Below are 10,952 nucleotides of genomic sequence, written 5' to 3'. Positions count from 1 at the left end.
GAATTCCCAAATGGTCACCCATCTGGTACTGGCCAGGCTCATCATTGCTTAACTTCAGTGATCTAATGGGAATCAGTGTGTCAACGTGATTATGCCATAAAAAAAAGACACATCTTGTGTAATTAGCAAAGCTTTTTTTCCAGAACTGTTCGTCTATGGAACACATTACCATGGAGCTGCTTCATAGCTAGCTGACATATTCAACCTAAACAAGTTCTTGTTGGGCCGTCCTCTTAAATAATTTCCATTATCACCGATCATTACAGTGTTGTCTTACCTGCCACTCATTGACACTTATCCTTGAGTGGCATCCGGGCCTTGATAAGTGATAGTAAAGAAAAAAGTTATTGATTCCTTGTTTCTCAGGTAAAACAAATGTGTTGTAAAAGATTCTTTATTTTAATTTGATCATTTTAAAGCTTTCTTAATAAATTTGTTAAACAGTTCAATGTCGATTTTTAAGAGAAGGATTTTAAAACATTGTACTTAGCAGAGTTATCAAACCTTCCAAAGCAATACTCATGAAAATATAAAATCATTATTTGTGATAATCTATTATTTTCTTAAGCAAATCGCTCACTCTTAAAGGGAGTATACGTAGGGGATGCTAAATTAGGTTTATGGATATCGGAGCAGTCTATGAAACTGCATATGAGTCCTGAGTATTGTAACGGAGTGCATATAAGTGCAGTTGAAACTATCAGGAGCAGCAGCTGAAGGATATATGGTTAGCGAAAGTATTAGTAGCAGCAGTCGTTTGAGCACTATGTGCATGGGGTTACGTGACAAAAAAAAGAAAAAAAGGATAGTACATGGTCGGCAGAGAGAAGCAAAGTGCACACCAGGGAAGACGGACGTGTAAAGTCGACAGCGAGAAATGGCTGGCTCTCAACATCGTGAGGTCAGGAGAAAGAAAAACGTCTGCTGGGTGAGATGAACGTGTGTCTCCGTTGTGGTGGCAAAAAACTTTTAAGCTGGTGTTGAGATGGCAGGGTTTTGTTAATCTCATGACAGACAAAATGAACAGTTAAAAAAAACAAGAAGCAGACATTGTTTGGAAAGTTATTGTAATAAATGCCTTTTGCTAAAACAGAAAAAAAAAAGCCGAGTTGGATTTATTTATTTTTGTTTGTTTGTTGTTTTTCGATGGTACCAGACAGCGTTGGGGTCTGAAAGAGATTTGTACTGTTACGAACATGCTTCAAGCAGAATGCCCACATTGCAGTATGACCTGGAAGATATCGGGAATGTGGAGTTGCCCTTTAGTTACCGTTGCTTCCAGGTTCACTTTGGTCCGGAATGGTAATACCTGTTAAGGCATCTGGTGCTACCAGATCGGGCTGTCTGAAGATATATCGTTATTTTCATGGCAAGTGCTCGACCGAGCTCCAATCTATGGTCCAATTTTGCTACTGCACACTCTTTAACCCTTATCCTCGAGTGGCCTCTAGGCCTTGATAAGTGGTGATGCCTATGTAAAAAAAAAATTGCTGTTATCTGGTTCGGTTGCTGGTTTGAGTATGTGATATGTGGAAATTTTCAATTGCTTCATAGTATTCATCTTCGTCATTCAATTATCAATTTATCCACTTCATTTACCCTTATCTTAAAGTGTTAGCCTTGATAAGCGGTGACTCATTAGTTAAAGACAAAAAAAAGAATCAAGAGTGCTTGATTTTTAAAAGTAAATATTTTATCACAGAAGATAAAAGTGCTAATGATTAGAAAGAAAGGCTTATACTTTTTAATCCTTTTTAATATCAATAATTCATAATGTTAATGACTTAAGAAATCTTACCTTTTAAATCTGCTGAGTGTTTTTCATGAATAGGAAGCATTTACTTGTTGGAAAATTGTGGCTTAATGAACTGTAAAAAACAACAACAAAGGCTGAAGGAACTGCTCAGATAATGAAAGAATGATAAAGAGAACTAACGATAGATTTAAAAAAAAAAAAAAGAAAGAATAGCGAGCGAATGAATTAATGAACGCGAAAGGAAATGAAAGCAGGTACAAATGATCGCAAATTAATGTATTTTCTTATCCTTTTGTACACGGCTTACAATAAACAAGTCCGCTCGTTTTCTGCTAAACTCGACAACGGAACAGAGAGAGATCAAACCTTTCATCACGTCTTTGGTTTTTTTTTTTTTTTTTTTTTTTTGCTTTTTTAAACAAAATTTCCACAGTAAACCAAACAGATTCCCTTGATATTTATTTTTCCTAAATCATGTGATCAATTTTTTGAACGCTTTCTTCAATCATTATTCTATTATTGAGCATTGTTGACAAAGAAGGGGAAAGCGTATAATGTGTGATTAAAGATTGCTGAAGACCATTCTTTAGGTTAAGGTTTATGTCTGAGAAGTGATGTCTAAGGTGATTCTGTGACCATATAAAGTCACAGATTATTAATATTATTATTATTATTATTATTATTATTATTATTATTATTATTATTATTATTATTATTATTATTATCGCCTCACAAGGAGCTTTCACACAGGTTATCAAAGATCTCATTTGAATACAGCCTCGGTTGTTCCCTAGAAGCTGAGTGACTACAAGTCTCCCCAGATTTTCCAGTACTTTCCACATCTTTTGATAATATTTACAAATAAACTGGCATTATCGCAACGGCTGCTTGCCATTGATTTCTCGTTGGCAGTGGCCATTGGTCTTTACTGGAATTTGAGTGGCAATAAGCCTCCCCAAGGTCCCGGTTCTCTTTGCACTTATCCGGCGGAGGCCTAATCAGTGCTCACTCCTCAGTCTTTCCTTCCTCCTTGACTACTTGGTTATTTGATCTCACTCATTTTTTTTGGGGGGGGGTAGTGATATTGTAATGGGGGGATGGGGGTGGGTTAGAGAACTTATAGGTATGCAGATTATTATTATTATTGTAAAAGCAGAATGAACTTCTAACATATGAGCAATGTTTTTATGAAAGTTTAAGACTTGATGAATACCATTTTCAAATATTTAAGTTTATGTCTGAAAAATGAATGTCTAAGGTGATTCTGCTATTTATAAAAGTCAGTCATGGTTGTCTCTTGTTGTCAAGAACACTCAGTGCATGTCAGCAATGCCGCTGTCCACTGTAGATGGACTGGCATCAACCCATTGGATACAATCAGGAACATGAGCAATATTTGGTCTGTTAAATCTCCTTGAACTAATAACCTTATCTTCAGGGAAATAGAATCGTTTTTGTATTGGCTTCACCCGAAAAAACGCCTTTCTTGGACATACAAAAACGCGTGCGGACGTTTTTCCTTTTATATATATATATATATATATATATATATATATATATATATATATATATATATATATATATATATATATATATAGATGGACTTCATACCCTTTCATGTAGACACAGCACTCAACAGTATTGTCCAATTAACCCTAGAGACCGCTGATTTTCCATCGATTCTCGAATCAACAATAGTCTGATGATGTTTCCGCTTGTAAACAGCAGGTCACTTACATAGGGTGTAGTTTGTGTCAACACGTTTTTACTCTAGTCAGCAACAAACACTGAATGTCTAGCAAAGTCAGCAGAGGATCGCAAGCAATTAAAATACACTGATCTTGTGTTTCAACTGACTGTTATGGAAACAAATGGAGTAACAGGCCATGTGCGATTTCCTCAACAGCTTTAGTCTGTTAATGACGCACCACACTGAGGAATATCATGAATCGACTACAAGTGGCTCTCCATTACCGCTATTCATGGAAATTACTTGAGCCTGCTCTCAGCATGCCAAGCCAGCAGGATATCCAATAAAACTTTATAATACTTACATATTGTTTTACAAAAAGACATTTTAATTTAAAAATAAAAAAATAAAGAATAAAAGTTAAAAATTATAAATTGCAACACGAGATTAAGTAAAAAACAAAAAAAAATGAAAGTTTATAGAGTATCGATTTCAGTAACTTATATGAATTATAGAAACATTGTAATTTGAAATGTTTATGTTTTTATTAAGAAGAAAACCAAACATGCTCCGGTTAAGGTTTGAACTCAAAACTTCTCTATATATTTTACATTTCCAATTTGAAAAAAAAAAAAAAAAAAGAAAAAAAAAAAAAATATTATTTTGTTCAGATTAATGTCATTATCAACATTGGCATTTCTATTCATACTAAGTTTCGTCTAATATGCCATCCATCTTTTTTTAAATATCAGGGAAGATCATATAATGAATAAACGTGGATTTATAAGACCAAAAAATCCAACCTTGATCGCCTCGTGGTGTAGTGGATAGAGACGTTGAATCTCTACGGTTCCAGGTGAGAATTGTCTGAAGATAGCGGTTTCAATCCTACCCAAAGCCGGCCAGAGGTTTACTTGGCTAAAACGTGGTGAGACGACACAACTATGGATAGCAGTTATTGCTGAGAATGCAGTTAGAAGAGTTGGAGTTTCTATCCCATCACGGTTACCACCTGACGAAGGTCAGAGGAATAGTTGGCCGAAACGTTGTGAAAAGATGAGAATAATAGTCTGCACCAAATAAATCAATTATCATTCACTTATATCTTTTTAAACATAAGAAAAACATTGCTGTGGCTAAATAAAGCGTACTCCTAAAGAAGTCTGGAATCGACATCGTATGAAACATAGTATATACACACACATACACCAACATTGATGAGAATTATAGTAAGTAAAAAAATATCCATATAAATTATGAGAAATCATCATCATTTCAAAAATGTAGACAAAATGTCAAATAATGGCAGATAATAAAAATTAAACTTACCAATAAATGAAGTGTTTTTTTAATCTTTCTTGATAAATGTTCATATAACCAAAAAACAGTGGTCCAAGGAAATAATGAAGTAATGAAGTGGCTAAATGATAGGATAGATGTAGGAATGTGTTGGAAGAACCAGTTTCAATGTGTAATTAAATATATGGGTCTTTTGTGAGATGTTAATTGAACTAAAAACCCCATATGATTATTTATTTCTCCTTAGATGTTATCCCTTGTTTTCTTCAATAATTACATAATTTATTCTTATCATTTATTACTATTCTATAGCAGAGTATTGTAAAAGTACTTATTATGACTTGTAATAAATGATTTCATAGGAGGGTTTCTTGATGAACGATTCTAAAGGTTTAGGTTTATACCTGAGAAGTGATGTCTAAGGTGATTCTGTTACCATATAAAGTTAAAGATGGTTGCCTCTTGTTGTCAGGCTTAAGGACTTGTGGCCAATAATTTCATAGAAAAGTTTCAATAACGTACTTGATGCAGACCGTTCTAAAGATTTATGTCTGAAAAATGAATATCTAAGGTGATTCTGCTATTTATAAAAGTTAGTCAAGGTTGCCTCTCGTTGTCAAGAACACTCAGTGCATGTCAGCAATGCCGCTGTCCACCGTAGATGGACTGGCATCAACCCATTGGGTACAATCAGGAACATGAGCAATATTTGGTCTGTTAAATCTCCTTGAACTAATAACCTTATCTTCAGGGAAAAAGAACCTCTGTTGTACGGGTTCCATGTATCTGCTCTGGGTTTGGTTTCCATTATTTGAATCACGTGGCTCAACATAATCTGCATTTCTGGCAACTGAAACAGAGAAAAAAACAAAAACAAAAGAAAAAAATATTTTTTGAATTCTGTTAAAGAAAGGTTCAAACTAAATATTAGTCATAGGTATTTTCTGCATAAAAATTGCTGAGTTATTAATGCTTCATTTTTATTTATTTGTTTTTACTAGTGATAATCTGGATTTCTAGCAACTGAAGCAAAAAAAAAAGAATGTAATTATTATGTTTGTCAATGTTTACTGTTTAAAATTGTGTATAAAGAAACATGTTACATCAAAAATTGTACATAATACATACAATTAAAGTCAAGAAAAATCTTCCTCGGTTATTTTAATTTGTTAACATGCTAGGAAGAGACTAGAGTACAGCTGTGTCTCAAACAGAGAATGATCTCCCTTCTATTGATATAAGAATCTCCTCCTCCTGGTTCAAAAGCAATTCCGACTCCAATGGAAAACACTGAACCATCTGAGAATAAAAATGAGGTGATCAAGAGTTGTTAAGATCAGATAGGACGAAAAAAGACTGACTCAATCTGCTAATATGAAGAGGATGACCATACGATGCAACATCGCCTTGTTTACTGCCTAACAAGGACAGTTTGAGAAATCGTGCAAAATGATGCAAAGGAATTGTGTAAAAAGTGGGGAAGTGTTGTATAACCACATACTTCAAAGAAATGCAAAGAAGAAAAATCTATAATAGAAATCTCACCTGTCTGTTTAAATGTATGTATGTATGTATGTATGTATGTATGTATGTATTTCTAAAACTTTCGATAGAGGCGACGGATTTTCACAAGATCAGTATCGTTTTGAAGCCTGACCCTGATGACAAATATCGAAAAATTGGCTAAAAACATAAATTCCTTCACCCTCAACAGGACACTTTTCTACAGCGAGGGATCGCTTTATTCGCCAATATTTTCAGAAATCATCCACTCTTTTCGATTGACTAGCCTTAATTTTAACCTTTGCCACTTCCGTTTTGGCGATGGACGCAAAGGTAATGATGTCACTTTTTTTTCACATTCTTTTCCTCCTTCGTGGTACGGGTTCAAGCCTGCCTACCTACTACCATTTTTTTTTTCGCTCAACACACACCTCCAAACACCTGGGCAACGCCGGGCACCCAGGCTAGTTATAAATAAAACTCTTAAAAAAAGAAAATTTATTAAGAGTTATTTATAATCTCTGAAATAAGTTCAGAATTAAGTTATTTATAGTCTCTACATTAACAAAATTTCGTGACTTGTTCCTCTAGTTTGAAAATTGATTTCGGTGGAATTGTAAAGTTGTGTTCCGTCCCGCTTATAAACTTTTCTGTCAGCTTCAATAATCTTGATAATACACACGGCCGTTCGCATAACATGCCGTCTTTCAACTCGTTAGTCGTTCCTTTTACCGCTTCTTTTATGCATCTTGCATAATCTAATTTGCATAGAGTTTGCGTTACTTACATGTGATCGTCAAATATAAAAGCAACGTTGCCATTTTAGTTGTCTTTTTCTTTAAGTGAATAAACACGACACTCACGCTAGTCAGGTAAGCTACGATTTTCCCTACATTTCCCCTGATCTTATGATCACAAGCAGGGAAGGGTGTAATATTCATCTGTCGGGTATTTCTTCGAAGAGGAATGACGTGGGTCTCACTCTCATCCATACTCTCGTCAGCAGATTGGCTTTCAATAGATGCCTCATCAGTTGGGAGATTACTAGTATCGGAATCACTGTCCAGCGGATCTGAATTCAGATAACTTAGCCTCTCACTATCCTTAGAATCACTTTCGTCACTTGATAAGTGCATCCGTTTTTAGCCCAAACGACGTCTCCTCTTTCATAATCCATCCAGTCACCTCTGATTTATGCAGTGGGTTAGCTCCAATGCCCTTGATTCGAACATATCTATGTAGCACGTCAGCTGGTGGAAGGGAAGGTGAAATGTCACCTTAGGGGTGATGCTGTGCCTGCAGACCGACTCCAATATTGAACAATTCTTGATAGCTGAAATGGTCTTAATGATCCTTTGACTTCGTTTTACAATTCCGTTTTCACTCACTGAGCAGGCACATCAAAACTGCAGATGTACGTCCCAATTTTTTTTAAAATTCTCCAATTTCTTTACTCGTGAAAGCAGTGGAATTGTCAGTCAGCATTTCCATAGGTGGGCCTCGCTCAAGGAAAATATTCTACAACGGCTAACAGTGGTCACATTTGCTCAACACAGTGGCTGCCATATTGCAAATCTAGATGGGCCACAGTCGATAATAGTTAGAAATTTTCACCATTGTTGTGGGTTATGTCCATCACTAATCTGCTCCAGCTGTTCTTCACGCTGAGTTTTCCTTCTATCCAGTGAACAGGTACCGGATCCATTGATTAACACATTTAGCAGTCTCCTTGGAAACTTGCAGGTCAACCGACCTGGCAAAATATAAAGTTCGTTTCACACTTGGATGTCCACTTTGATGATGAATGTTAGCCACCTGATCCTCATCCAATTATCTCCCCAGACTGTAATTTCTTTACAGTCCACACACCAGTCTCCTCCAATGGAATCAATTTCTCGTACTTTGCTCAAAGTTCCTGCCAATATGGGATAGAGACTCATTTTTGATTCTGTCATCCCAGCCCTTTGTTACTGCAGTTGCTAGGCGCTTGATAACTGCAACTGCCACCCGGAGCCATCCACATATGGGAAAGTGACCAAAGAGTTTCCCGCAGAGAGAAAATATGTGCTGACAGGTCAATTCATCAGAGATTTCTGGAATTGGACTTTCTTATTTCCATCGAAGAGTGTCATCTTTTTCCCAGACTTGCAAGCCAAGAAATCTTACTCCGTCTCTCAGTTGTACCAGATCCTTAGAAACCAAACAATATGTTGTTGCACATTAAATATTGTTGAAAATATCATCAACATATACTGATGTGGCCCTTTTGATCGCATGGTCTTGAGATACAGTAGCGTCTATAATAATCTTCATAAGTGGTACCACATTCAGTCCAAATCTCAACCGTGTAAGACAGAAACGTTGACTCCTGAAAATAACTGTTTGAAATGGATCAACATGGATTTGAAGATATGCGTTTTGCAAATCCATAAGCGACTTCTTGTTGCCACCACTTCTGCATTGGCAGTGAAAGAATCTACAAAGTCGTTCAATTCCTGGATGCACTTTTAGCTTCTGCTCCTGCATGATCATCATTAAGGGAATTAGACTCTGAGGGGGGGCAAGTTCTTCTTCTGAATATGGCACCAACCATCCATTCTGCTGCCACCGTTAGATCTCGTTCTCATAGGCATCCCTGGCATGACAAGACAGTGTGTATTCTTGCTCACTGTTACTCAGTTCACTGGGAAAGTGACCGTTTGCCTATTTCCTGTCCATTCTTTGTTATTGTGATTATAAGTCACGCTAAAGTGTGGCTTGTCGATCGAGATGACAGCACATCTGTTTAGGCCTCTGAAATGTGATTCATCTGATTCAACAGTAGATTAAAGCCCAACAGCTGTTTATCCACGACCAATGCCTGAATGTCGACAGCTGGAACTTAGTCAACGTGTACATTTATTCTGCCATATCCTTGTCAATTCAATATCTTTCCCTTCTCTTTTAGTACTTCTGCTGACCTCTGCTTCCAGAAGCGACAGACGACTTTACTCACTAGAGTCGGTGAACTGCCGCAGTTGATCAACACTGTGCACTCTCGCCCATCTACATGTACTTTCATGGAGGGGGGGGGGGCTTCTTAGTGTTCAGTTGGGGAAGAGACTAATGCTAATGCCTCTTCTCCTTCAGCATTTTCCTGGCACTGTGATGCAATATGCCCAAGGCCACTGCATCTGAAGCAACGTATCTCATGATGGACTTTGCTGATCTGACTGTCTGGCCTGTCTTGGCGATTCTGTAAGCAGTTGTTTGCCAAGTGGTTGGGACCACCACACCTGTAGCAAGCAAATTTTCTACTGTCATTGCGCACTTTTGATTCTGAAGGTGTTTGTCTGGTGGAGGTGGCGGAAGCCAATTCTGTAGGGCTTTCATTGTCAGTCATGACAGCTCTTAAGAATCCCTAAGTCTAATCATAAGTAAATGATAACGGCAGATTAAAAAAAAACTTGATGCTAAAAGTTTTTCACACGGTAGCATTAAAATTCACAAATCCATTTCAAATTCAATTCAATGTTTTGTCCATTCCTTGTCATATTTGTCAATGCTGAGTGAGAGAGCAGACAAAAACCTACCAGACAAAACTCGACTGGACAAAAGCATAAACTCATAAAATAAATAAATTAAAGATTAAAAAACAACATTTTTTATATTCTATCTTTATTTAATTAACAATATTGCTTGATATTATTTTTCTTGACAAAATATTTCTTTAATTTTAAACAATTTTTTTGATACCTTGTAAATAAACCGCATTCTTGTAGAGTTTACCTAACGAATTACAAGTTTTGTTAATTTCATGCAAATAAAACTTACATCTTATTTAGATGTTATTATGATCTATAGAGTTTAGTTTTACTAATAGTTTAAAAACAATAAAGATTTATCATCAGTACAAGCAATGGAAAATTAAGTTTGAAAAATATTAAAAGAATCGATTTTGGAATCGGAAGTTAGGCACAATTTTTTCCGATTCCGATACCCCCAAAAGTTCCGATTTTTCCAATTCCGATTGTCCCAACACTTGACACATCACAACATAAATGGCTAAAATAGATTTGGTGGAATCTGAACTCGACATAATCCACTACATAGTCGGTGATTGTATCCATTATACATCAAATTTATAAGTGATCCACGACATTTGCATTCATAGTCTTAAAAAAAAAAATAAAGATTATCATTTCCTATGTAATCTATATATTAATACATATAATTTCTACTAACACTTATCACGTTCTGTTCTTCCCATCATCATCATCATCATCATCATGTTTACTTTTACGTCTGTTTTACATGCTGGTATGTGTTGGACAGCTTTTAGAAACTGGCTTCCAAACTAATCTATCTCTGGCCAGATCTTTATTTATCCATCTTTTCTTTCAAATCCATCCTTATCAATTCTTCCCATGTGCCAACTAACACTGCTACTTTAACTGCTCTACATCTAATAACTTAAGTATTTTCATCCATTCCTTCAATGTGACCAAACCAACAAAGTCTCCTGTGTTATATGCATCTTGCTATACTGCCCAATTTAATCTCAGATCGTCAGTCTTTATGAGTAACATTACACATCTCTCACACAATTCTCTTCATGCGATACCCTCAACCCTTTGTGAGCAGGTTACATTTCCTTACATTCTCACACTGTTCACACATGCCGGATGGACTTTTTCTCTTGGTCGACAACATTAACGGTAGTGA

The sequence above is a fragment of the Euprymna scolopes genome, chromosome 21 (genome assembly GCF_053919585.1).
Source record: "Euprymna scolopes isolate OS-2025 chromosome 21, ASM5391958v1, whole genome shotgun sequence".
Taxonomy (NCBI): domain Eukaryota; kingdom Metazoa; phylum Mollusca; class Cephalopoda; order Sepiida; family Sepiolidae; genus Euprymna; species Euprymna scolopes.
The sequence above is the reverse complement of the archived record's forward strand: the minus strand, read 5'-3'. Positions refer to the sequence as shown.